The sequence below is a fragment of the Oreochromis aureus genome, linkage group 19 (assembly GCF_013358895.1).
Source record: "Oreochromis aureus strain Israel breed Guangdong linkage group 19, ZZ_aureus, whole genome shotgun sequence".
NCBI lineage: Eukaryota > Metazoa > Chordata > Actinopteri > Cichliformes > Cichlidae > Oreochromis > Oreochromis aureus.
Genome location: NC_052960.1, coordinates 28,011,052 through 28,022,005, shown reverse-complemented (window position 1 = coordinate 28,022,005; position 10,954 = coordinate 28,011,052).

Below are 10,954 nucleotides of genomic sequence, written 5' to 3'. Positions count from 1 at the left end.
CGCGGTGCGCTGGAGCCTATCCCACGTACAATACACTTTAAAAATATATATAAGATCCAGTTTAACTCCCGTCAAAGCTTATACATTACATCTCTACATCACCTATCATTTTCTCATCAGGTATCTCATATCATCTTGTTATTGTTATGTTATGCTCCTTTGATATTTTGCTAGTTTGCGTGTTTTAAAACTCTTTTTGTTTTTCTTTATATATTTTTAGACTCTCATTTAAGCCAGATGTGTTAACCTGATCCCCGCGAAACACCAGCTCTCCGTGGATTTTGACCGCGAGTGACCGGATGTTGTTTCCGGCCTGAGGTTGCCTGAAATGCCGTGAGGCTCGTTTGAAAGATTGCGCCCGAGACCAACTCCGCCTCCAAGGCGTGCCTACCTTTAGCTGCCACCAGTGAGATATCAGAGCCGGGCTCCACATATCCAATCAGGAGCACGAGCAAGACAGCTTTTGCAGACTCTCCAGAAATATACAAGTCCTTACCAACTGCTCTGCAACCCAGTGTTTCTGGTCCCCTCACCAACATCGCTTTTGAGAGATTTTTTTTACGAACCACCAAAAAGCAATTTTACCCCCCAGTACAGAAGACTGGATCTGAGGGCAGCAGCGGGGACAAATGATTGTAATGAAGCGACGGACATTTCATGGCTGGTCTTAGATAATTGTGAGTCATTGTGTCTTATGGTGAAAAGTACATAGTTTTGCAAGAGGCATACAAGCACTGTGGAAAAAGTAATCATAAAACTGTTTTTGTGAACACTTTGCTCCCTACGTTATGCTTTTAAAATTTGATACATGTAATGTGATCATCAAAGAACATGTTCTTTTTAAAAACACTCATTCTTATGCTTTTAAACTATGTCAGATTATCATAAAACACTTATTTGTATGTTATAATGTTTTTCTTACACCATGTGTAATTTTCATTCACACCTTGTTCATTGTATCAATGTGTAATTATGTATCTTTGATAAATAAATAAAATATTTAATCCTGTATTTGTGTATTTTCTGGTGATTCAATAAAAATTAGTCACATATCGCTCTGATAAACACAGATGGCTGAAAGAAATGTTTGATGGAACAAAGGAAACAAGTGTCTTGCTGTAAACTTTAAGTCACCAAGGTTTAAATGAGAAATTGCCACTAGGAAACTAGCAGCCCTATGTCTTTATGTAAAACATGAAAAACTCCATATCTGGGATATTTGTTCTTACAAAGGTGTACTAATTTCTTTGTTATGGTACTCTACTGTTCCAATGAAACGAAAGAAAATATCCTGACCTATTTTCAGGGGCAAGAATGTTGATGTTAGACTGTGTTTTAAATCAGGTTTTGATCTTAAACTATCACAGCACTGATTTTACTGATTACAGTTGTAATTTCAATTAGAATCCCAAACTGGCTTTTCTCCAGTCAGTGTTATTGTGAAATTTAACTTGTTCTTTTGTGTAATTGCACATGGCCCATCAAAGGACCCCTTAGTAAGCTGTACAGCATAAGTTTTCAATTCACTTTTGTCAGAAAACTTCACAGTATGAGAAGTTACAGCACAGTTTCTCCAAATGTGTGCTTCTTTTTCAGTCAGCGTGCTTTTAGAGCATCAACATTAGCTCATGTAGTAAAAGTACAATCAGTAAGTGTACTTTAACATTTGAGATTCAGTGACTCTTGCTTAGATCATGTGAACAATTTCATCAACCTTTTTTGTATAATGCATCAAACCTGTTCAAATCACTTTATTTTCAATTTATATTAACTAATCTAGAGACAAGGAACTCCTTTTTAGCTTCTGTGATGCATTTACCTCTCATACGTTAAACTAAATGTTAGTGTTCTCAGAGTTAACATGTCTTATGTTACCATCATGTATTTCTAAAACCCAGCCTCAGTCTATGCCCTATAGACTCTCACATGGAAACACCATTGATCTAGATATTCACAAATTTCATCAGGAGATTCTTAAGGTATTAAGTTTTTTGTTTGTTTTAATGATTTACACAAAAACTTCACATTTTATATTTTTAAATGAAAGTGTCATGGAAAGACATTTTTCTTTAATGATGTTGCTGCCACATTCTCAAATACTAATTATTCTGGGATTTTATGGTCAAACTATGTGATTTTCCAAGTGTGTGTGTGTGTGTGTGTGTGTGTGTGTGTGTGTGTGTGTGTGTGTGTGTGTGTGTGTGTGTGTGTAGTAAAATGACCTTATGATGCTGTCACCGTGAATCATTCAGGATTAACAACACAAATTGTATCGATAGCAGAAACAGTCTTAAAACTTAATTAGTCTTATAATTCTCACACGTTACCACTAGTTTTACAAACACAGTCTTCTTCAGCTCTGTTTATGTAGCTTTATAAAACTGATTTTCCATAGTACAAGTAGCAATTAATTTTTCTTTGCTCTCCAATATAAATGCAAGAACTTGCAGCTTTATTGAAACGGTCACAATGTAACACCTAATGCCAAAAACAGGGTTGATCTATGTTTCTATGAACACTGCTTCGTATATCAACAGCTCTGAAACCCCTTTATTTTTAAAGTAATGCAGGACAGGATCTCTCTCACTCTCTGTGTCTCTAAAAATCCCAACCAAACTGGCAATCACCTTCTAGAGGAATTTCTTTCATTTATGTTTTGATCACTTTGTTTATTGGTAATGCTTTTAGGTCACTGTTTTAGCATGTCTGCCTCATACTCCATTCAAACAGTTAGACACACGGTGGGGTCTGGTAAGGAAGTTGGGGAAGCAGACAACTCCACATGAAGAGTCTTTTGTCTTTTCTCCACTGTAAGAGATAGCAAGGAGTGTGAAACTTTCTTTGGGGAAAGACCAAAGGTGTGAAAACAGCTGTGTACTGCCTTTTGTTCCTGTAGGAGGTATTTAACTGAGAGCCATGCTCACCCTCTGCCCCAGCGATGGCAGTCCCTCACCAAGCTTGATTTCTGTTCTTTCTCTTGATTAAAGAATGTTAGCTACCGCTCTTCGCTTCTCTGCAGGCTTTATTAAATGGAAAACTTCCACAACAACCTCAAAACAATGGTTTATGGCTCTTTATCACCTGCAACACCATGTAACACTTGGATGCTAGATTCTTATACCAGTCAGTGTTGTTAGCCCCCCAACCCCCAGGCTCCAGGTGTCTGAGCTCTAACCCTGGCTGCCAAATGTGCCTCTGAGGCCTTTGTGCCTCAGGGGGACATTTGCTCCATACATTTGCTCCATACATCATGATTGAGCAGTCACAATACATGACAATACACACTCACGAGACGTAGTTTGATTTTTTTAACACAAAGTTTGTATGAAGTTCACCTTATCAGCTGAAAATATTAAAGCCAGAACTTACAACATCAAAAACCTTCTACTTCATGTACAGGGTTTCCAAGAAAGTTTTATTTGATGTAATGAGTTTCCAAAATTATTTTATTCGATGTCATGAAACCAATAGATTTGAATGGGGTAAAACAAATAATTACATGGATTCTTGCAATGCTTTTCCAAGAAAGTTTTATTTGATGCAATGAGTTTCCAAAAATATTTTATTTGATGTAATGAAAAACATTACACTTTGATTCTAGTAAAACAAATAATTACATGGATTCTTGTAAAGTTTTTCCAAGAAAGTTTTAATTGATGTAATGAGTTTCCAAAAATATTTTATTTCAAGTAAACAAACCAATACATTTGTTTGTAAAACCAATAATTACATTCATTCTTGTAAAGTTTTTCCAAGAAAGTTTTAATTGATGTAATGAGTTTCCAAAAATATTTTATTTGATGTAATGAAAAACATTACACTTTGATTCTAGTGAAAACAAAATTAATGAGTTTGATTCTTGCAATGCTTTTCCAAGAAAGTTTTATTGGATGCAACGGTTTTCCAAAAACAATTTATTTGATGTCATGAAACCAATAGATTTGAACGGGGTAAAACAAATAACGAGATTGATTCTTGCAGTGCTTTTCCAAGAAAGTTTTGTTTGATGTAACGGGTTTCCAAAATTATTTTATTTGATGTAATGAAACCAATACATTTGATTCAAGTAAAACAAATAATTACATGGATTCTTGCAATCCTTTTCCAAGAAAGTTTTGACTGGCAACAACGCTCACCTGTTAAATCCAACAGAACACCACTGGGACCTTATGTTTCACTCCATCTGACTGTGCAGGAGCTCAGTGTTGGGTACACTGAAAAAAAGGGATTGGCCAACTCTTGGATTTACGTAAGCATCTTGCGTGTATTTAACATAAGTGCATCATGCTTTAAAGTTAAGTGTAACTATATAGTCTAGAAACTACATGATATGCAGAGAGGCTAGATTAAATTGTTCATATCATGTTCGAGTGAAGTAAGTCAATAACTTTCAGTCTCGTGCGCTTTGGATCGTGGTTTCAGGAAGGCTTCGATCTCAGTCAAATCGAGCAGCCGCTTCTACTTTTTTTTTTTGGTATACCGAAAAAAGTAAATTGGGTGGTTGTTACATTAAAAAAGTCTAACTTGTAATTTAAACACAATAATTTCATGTTTCTATGAACATAATTAAATCATGAAGGATCTGTACGAAATTCAACAACTTAATTTGTCCTTGTTGAGATGACATGATACAATCTAGTAAGAGTGGTTAGTTGCTGAACTCATGAAATTCACAAGATCGCACGAGATGTCAAACTGCAGGAAAATCACTGGAGTTATAAGAGGCAGACAACTACACACACACCACGTGTATGCTATTGCTATTTATTGTGGTTTAACCTGTCAAGGACAAAAACGTACAAAAAACTTCTGCATCAAGCCTTGAAATCATAGCTTTCCTGCTTTTGTTAAGTCTGGATTGGTGGCATGGTGGTTAGTGCTGTTGCTTCACAGTAAGAAGATCCTGGGTTCAAATCCACAATCTGGCTAGTTTGCACTGGTTTCTCTCTGGATATTCTGGTTTCTTCCCACAGTTAAAAGCCATGCAGTTGTTGGAGTTAGGTTAATCTACTGATCGGAAAACATTATGTGATGCTGTAAGTTTTCATCCTATCCACCTCCAAAACAAGTTTACCTGTAAGCCAACACATTAAACTGAAGCAAATTTGTGAAATTCCTGAACAATATGCTTTGTGCAGTAGCAGTAGTACTAGAACTAGTACTAGTAGTCCTAGTATTGTGCAGCAACCAGGCTTTAAGAGTGATCACTATTCTGGCTTGCAAATGGTGAAAACATGTCACAGTCTTAGCTGCAAACCAGAAATTTTGGTAAATTTAAAAAAGGAGTTTAAACTTCAGGTTTGGCATAGACACAGACTTTCTTAATGCCACACTCGGGAATATTTTAATCCTTCACAATTTTGTCATTTTATTTCAACACTATTCAATAACTTTTACCCCAATACTACTTGGTGACTTAAATACTACATGTTGTCTTCATATTACATAATATTCAACAAAGTCTAGATCCTGGTTACCATAAGAATTCAATGGATCTACAACAACTACCATCCTCCTATCTTTATCCTGGTTGCAGGGGGGCTGGGAAATAACGCTTAAGTGATAGGTTTCAAGGCAGGGTACACCCTGGACAGCCCACCAGTCAATCACAAACAACCATTTGCACTTACATTGACAGGTAATTTAGAATCGCCAATTAACCTAACTCCAACAACTGCATGGCTTTTAACTGTGGGAAGAAACCAGAATATCCAGAGAGAAACCAGTGCAAACTAGCCAGATTGTGGATTTGAACCCAGGATCTTCTTACTGTGAAGCAACAGCACTAACCACCATGCCACCAATCCAGACTTAACAAAAGCAGGAAAGCTATGATTTCAAGGCTTGATGCAGAAGTTTTTTGTACGTTTTTGTCCTTGACAGGTTAAACCACAATAAATAGCAATAGCATACACGTGGTGTGTGTGTAGTTGTCTGCCTCTTATAACTCCAGTGATTTTCCTGCAGTTTGACATCTCGTGCGATCTTGTGAATTTCATGAGTTCAGCAACTAACCACTCTTACTAGATTGTATCATGTCATCTCAACAAGGACAAATTAAGTTGTTGAATTTCGTACAGATCCTTCATGATTTAATTATGTTCATAGAAACATGAAATTATTGTGTTTAAATTACAAGTTAGACTTTTTAATGTAACAACCACCCAATTTACTTTTTCGGTATACAAAAAAAAAAAAAAAAAGTAGAAGCGGCTGCTCGATTTGACTGAGATCGAAGCCTTCCTGAAACCACGATCCAAAGCGCACGAGACTGAAAGTTATTGACTTACTTCACTCGAACATGATATGAACAATTTAATCTAGCCTCTCTGCATATCATGTAGTTTCTAGACTATATAGTTACACTTAACTTTAAAGCATGATGCACTTATGTTAAATACACGCAAGATGCTTACGTAAATCCAAGAGTTGGCCAATCCCTTTTTTTCAGTGTACCCAACACTGAGCTCCTGCACAGTCAGATGGAGTGAAACATAAGGTCCCAGTGGTGTTCTGTTGGATTTAACAGGTGAGCGTTGTTGCCAGTCAAAACTTTCTTGGAAAAGGATTGCAAGAATCCATGTAATTATTTGTTTTACTTGAATCAAATGTATTGGTTTCATTACATCAAATAAAATAATTTTGGAAACCCGTTACATCAAACAAAACTTTCTTGGAAAAGCACTGCAAGAATCAATCTCGTTATTTGTTTTACCCGTTCAAATCTATTGGTTTCATGACATCAAATAAATTGTTTTTGGAAAACCGTTGCATCCAATAAAACTTTCTTGGAAAAGCATTGCAAGAATCAAACTCATTAATTTTGTTTTCACTAGAATCAAAGTGTAATGTTTTTCATTACATCAAATAAAATATTTTTTGGAAACTCATTACATCAATTAAAACTTTCTTGGAAAAACTTTACAAGAATGAATGTAATTATTGGTTTTACAAACAAATGTATTGGTTTGTTTACTTGAAATAAAATATTTTTGGAAACTCATTACATCAATTAAAACTTTCTTGGAAAAACTTTACAAGAATCCATGTAATTATTTGTTTTACTAGAATCAAAGTGTAATGTTTTTCATTACATCAAATAAAATATTTTGGAAACTCATTGCATCAAATAAAACTTTCTTGGAAAAGCATTGCAAGAATCCATGTAATTATTTGTTTTACCCCATTCAAATCTATTGGTTTCATGACATCGAATAAAATAATTTTGGAAACTCATTACATCAAATAAAACTTTCTTGGAAACCCTGTACATGAAGTAGAAGGTTTTTGATGTTGTAAGTTCTGGCTTTAATATTTTCAGCTGATAAGGTGAACTTCATACAAACTTTGTGTTAAAAAAAAATCAAACTACGTCTCGTGAGTGTGTATTGTCATGTATTGTGACTGCTCAATCATGATGTATGGAGCAAATGTATGGAGCAAATGTCCCCTGAGGCACAAAGGCCTCAGAGGCACATTTGGCAGCCAGGGTTAGAGCTCAGACACCTGGAGCCTGGGGGTTGGGGGGCTAACAACACTGACTGGTATAAGAATCTAGCATCCAAGTGTTACATGGTGTTGCAGGTGATAAAGAGCCATAAACCATTGTTTTGAGGTTGTTGTGGAAGTTTTCCATTTAATAAAGCCTGCAGAGAAGCGAAGAGCGGTAGCTAACATTCTTTAATCAAGAGAAAGAACAGAAATCAAGCTTGGTGAGGGACTGCCATCGCTGGGGCAGAGGGTGAGCATGGCTCTCAGTTAAATACCTCCTACAGGAACAAAAGGCAGTACACAGCTGTTTTCACACCTTTGGTCTTTCCCCCAAAGAAAGTTTCACACTCCCTTGCTATCTCTTACAGTGGAGAAAAGACAAAAAGACTCTTCATGTGGAGTTGTCTGCTTCCCCCCAACTTCCTTACCAGACCCCCACCGTGTGTCTAACTGTTTGAATGGAGTATGAGGCAGACATGCTAAAACAGTGACCTAAAAGCATTACCAATAAACAAAGTGATCAAAACATAAATGAAAGAAATTCCTCTAGAAGGTGATTGCCAGTTTGGTTGGGATTTTTAGAGACACAGAGAGTGAGAGAGATCCTGTCCTGCATTACTTTAAAAAATAAAGGGGGTTTCAGAGCTGTTGATATACGAAGCAGTGTTCATAGAAACATAGATCAACCCTGTTTTTGGCATTAGGTGTTACATTGTGACCGTTTCAATAAAGCTGCAAGTTCTTGCATTTATATTGGAGAGCAAAGAAAAATTAATTGCTACTTGTACTATGGAAAATCAGTTTTATAAAAGCTACATAAACAGAGCTGAAGAAGACTGTGTTTGTAAAACTAGTGGTAACGTGTGAGAATTATAAGACTAATTAAGTTTTAAGACTGTTTCTGCTATCGATACAATTTGTGTTGTTAATCCTGAATGATTCACGGTGACAGCATCATAAGGTCATTTTTACACACACACACACACACACACACACACACACACACACACACACACACACACACACACACTTGGAAAATCACATAGTTTGACCATAAAATCCCAGAATAATTAGTATTTGAGAATGTGGCAGCAACATCATTAAAGAAAAATGTCTTTCCATGACACTTTCATTTAAAAATATAAAATGTGAAGTTTTTGTGTAAATCATTAAAACAAACAAAAAAACTTAATACCTTAAGAATCTCCTGATGAAATTTGTGAATATCTAGATCAATGGTGTTTCCATGTGAGAGTCTATAGGGCATAGACTGAGGCTGGGTTTAGAAATACATGATGGTAACATAAGACATGTTAACTCTGAGAACACTAACATTTAGTTTAACGTGCGAGAGGTAAATGCATCACAGAAGCTAAAAAGGAGTTCCTTGTCTCTAGATTAGTTAATATAAATTGAAAATAAAGTGATTTGAACAGGTTTGATGCATTATACAAAAAAAGGTTGATGAAATTGTTCACATGATCTAAGCAAGAGTCACTCGGAATCTCAAATGTTAAAGTACACTTACTGATTGTACTTTTACTACATGAGCTAATGTTGATGCTCTAAAAGCACGCTGACTGAAAAAGAAGCACACATTTGGAGAAACTGTGCTGTAACTTCTCATACTGTGAAGTTTTCTGACAAAAGTGAATTGAAAACTTATGCTGTACAGCTTACTAAGGGGTCCTTTGATGGGCCATGTGCAATTACACAAAAGAACAAGTTAAATTTCACAATAACACTGACTGGAGAAAAGCCAGTTTGGGATTCTAATTGAAATTACAACTGTAATCAGTAAAATCAGTGCTGTGATAGTTTAAGATCAAAACCTGATTTAAAACACAGTCTAACATCAACATTCTTGCCCCTGAAAATAGGTCAGGATATTTTCTTTCGTTTCATTGGAACAGTAGAGTACCATAACAAAGAAATTAGTACACCTTTGTAAGAACAAATATCCCAGATATGGAGTTTTTCATGTTTTACATAAAGACATAGGGCTGCTAGTTTCCTAGTGGCAATTTCTCATTTAAACCTTGGTGACTTAAAGTTTACAGCAAGACACTTGTTTCCTTTGTTCCATCAAACATTTCTTTCAGCCATCTGTGTTTATCAGAGCGATATGTGACTAATTTTTATTGAATCACCAGAAAATACACAAATACAGGATTAAATATTTTATTTATTTATCAAAGATACATAATTACACATTGATACAATGAACAAGGTGTGAATGAAAATTACACATGGTGTAAGAAAAACATTATAACATACAAATAAGTGTTTTATGATAATCTGACATAGTTTAAAAGCATAAGAATGAGTGTTTTTAAAAGAACATGTTCTTTGATGATCACATTACATGTATCAAATTTTAAAAGCATAACGAGGGAGCAAAGTGTTCACAAAAACAGTTTTATGATTACTTTTTCCACAGTGCTTGTATGCCTCTTGCAAAACTATGTACTTTTCACCATAAGACACAATGACTCACAATTATCTAAGACCAGCCATGAAATGTCCGTCGCTTCATTACAATCATTTGTCCCCGCTGCTGCCCTCAGATCCAGTCTTCTGTACTGGGGGTAAAATTGCTTTTTGGTGGTTCAGTAAAAAATATCTCAAAAAGCGATGTTGGTGAGGGGACCAGAAACACTGGGTTGCAGAGCAGTTGGTAAGGACTTGTATATTTCTGGAGAGTCTGCAAAAGCTGTCTTGCTCGTGCTCCTGATTGGATATGTGGAGCCCGGCTCTGATATCTCACTGGTGGCAGCTAAAGGTAGGCACGCCTTGGAGGCGGAGTTGGTCTCGGGCGCAATCTTTTCAAACGAGCCTCACGGCATTTCAGGCAACCTCAGGCCGGAAACAACATCCGGTCACTCGCGGTCAAAATCCACGGAGAGCTGGTGTTTCGCAGGGATCAGGTTAACACATCTGGCTTAAATGAGAGTCTAAAAAATATAAAGAAAAACAAAAAGAGTTTTAAAACACGCAAACTAGCAAAATATCAAAGGAGCATAACATAACAATAACAAGATGATATGAGATACCTGATGAGAAAATGATAGGTGATGTAGAGATGTAATGTATAAGCTTTGACGGGAGTTAAACTGGATCTTATATATATTTTTAAAGTGTATTGTACGTGGGATAGGCTTGTAGAATTATAGGAATTATTTTAGGGTTACTGTTCATAACCATCATCTTTATCATTGCATTAATTATCATTTCATCCAAGCATTTATTGAAGTTGTTGGCATTATGTTATAATTTGTATTACAGGGGTTATCATAATCTAATATTAACATGTTTATTACAGGTGCAGTTACAACCACTTAAATCGTTGAGTTAAATCTATAATCTTAAAAGCTTATAGGCTGAGTATATTGTTACAGTAAAATAGTAGCTGAGTAAAGGCCTGAATGTATTCAGCTTCTTGTTGCATTTGAGTTTGCTTAGT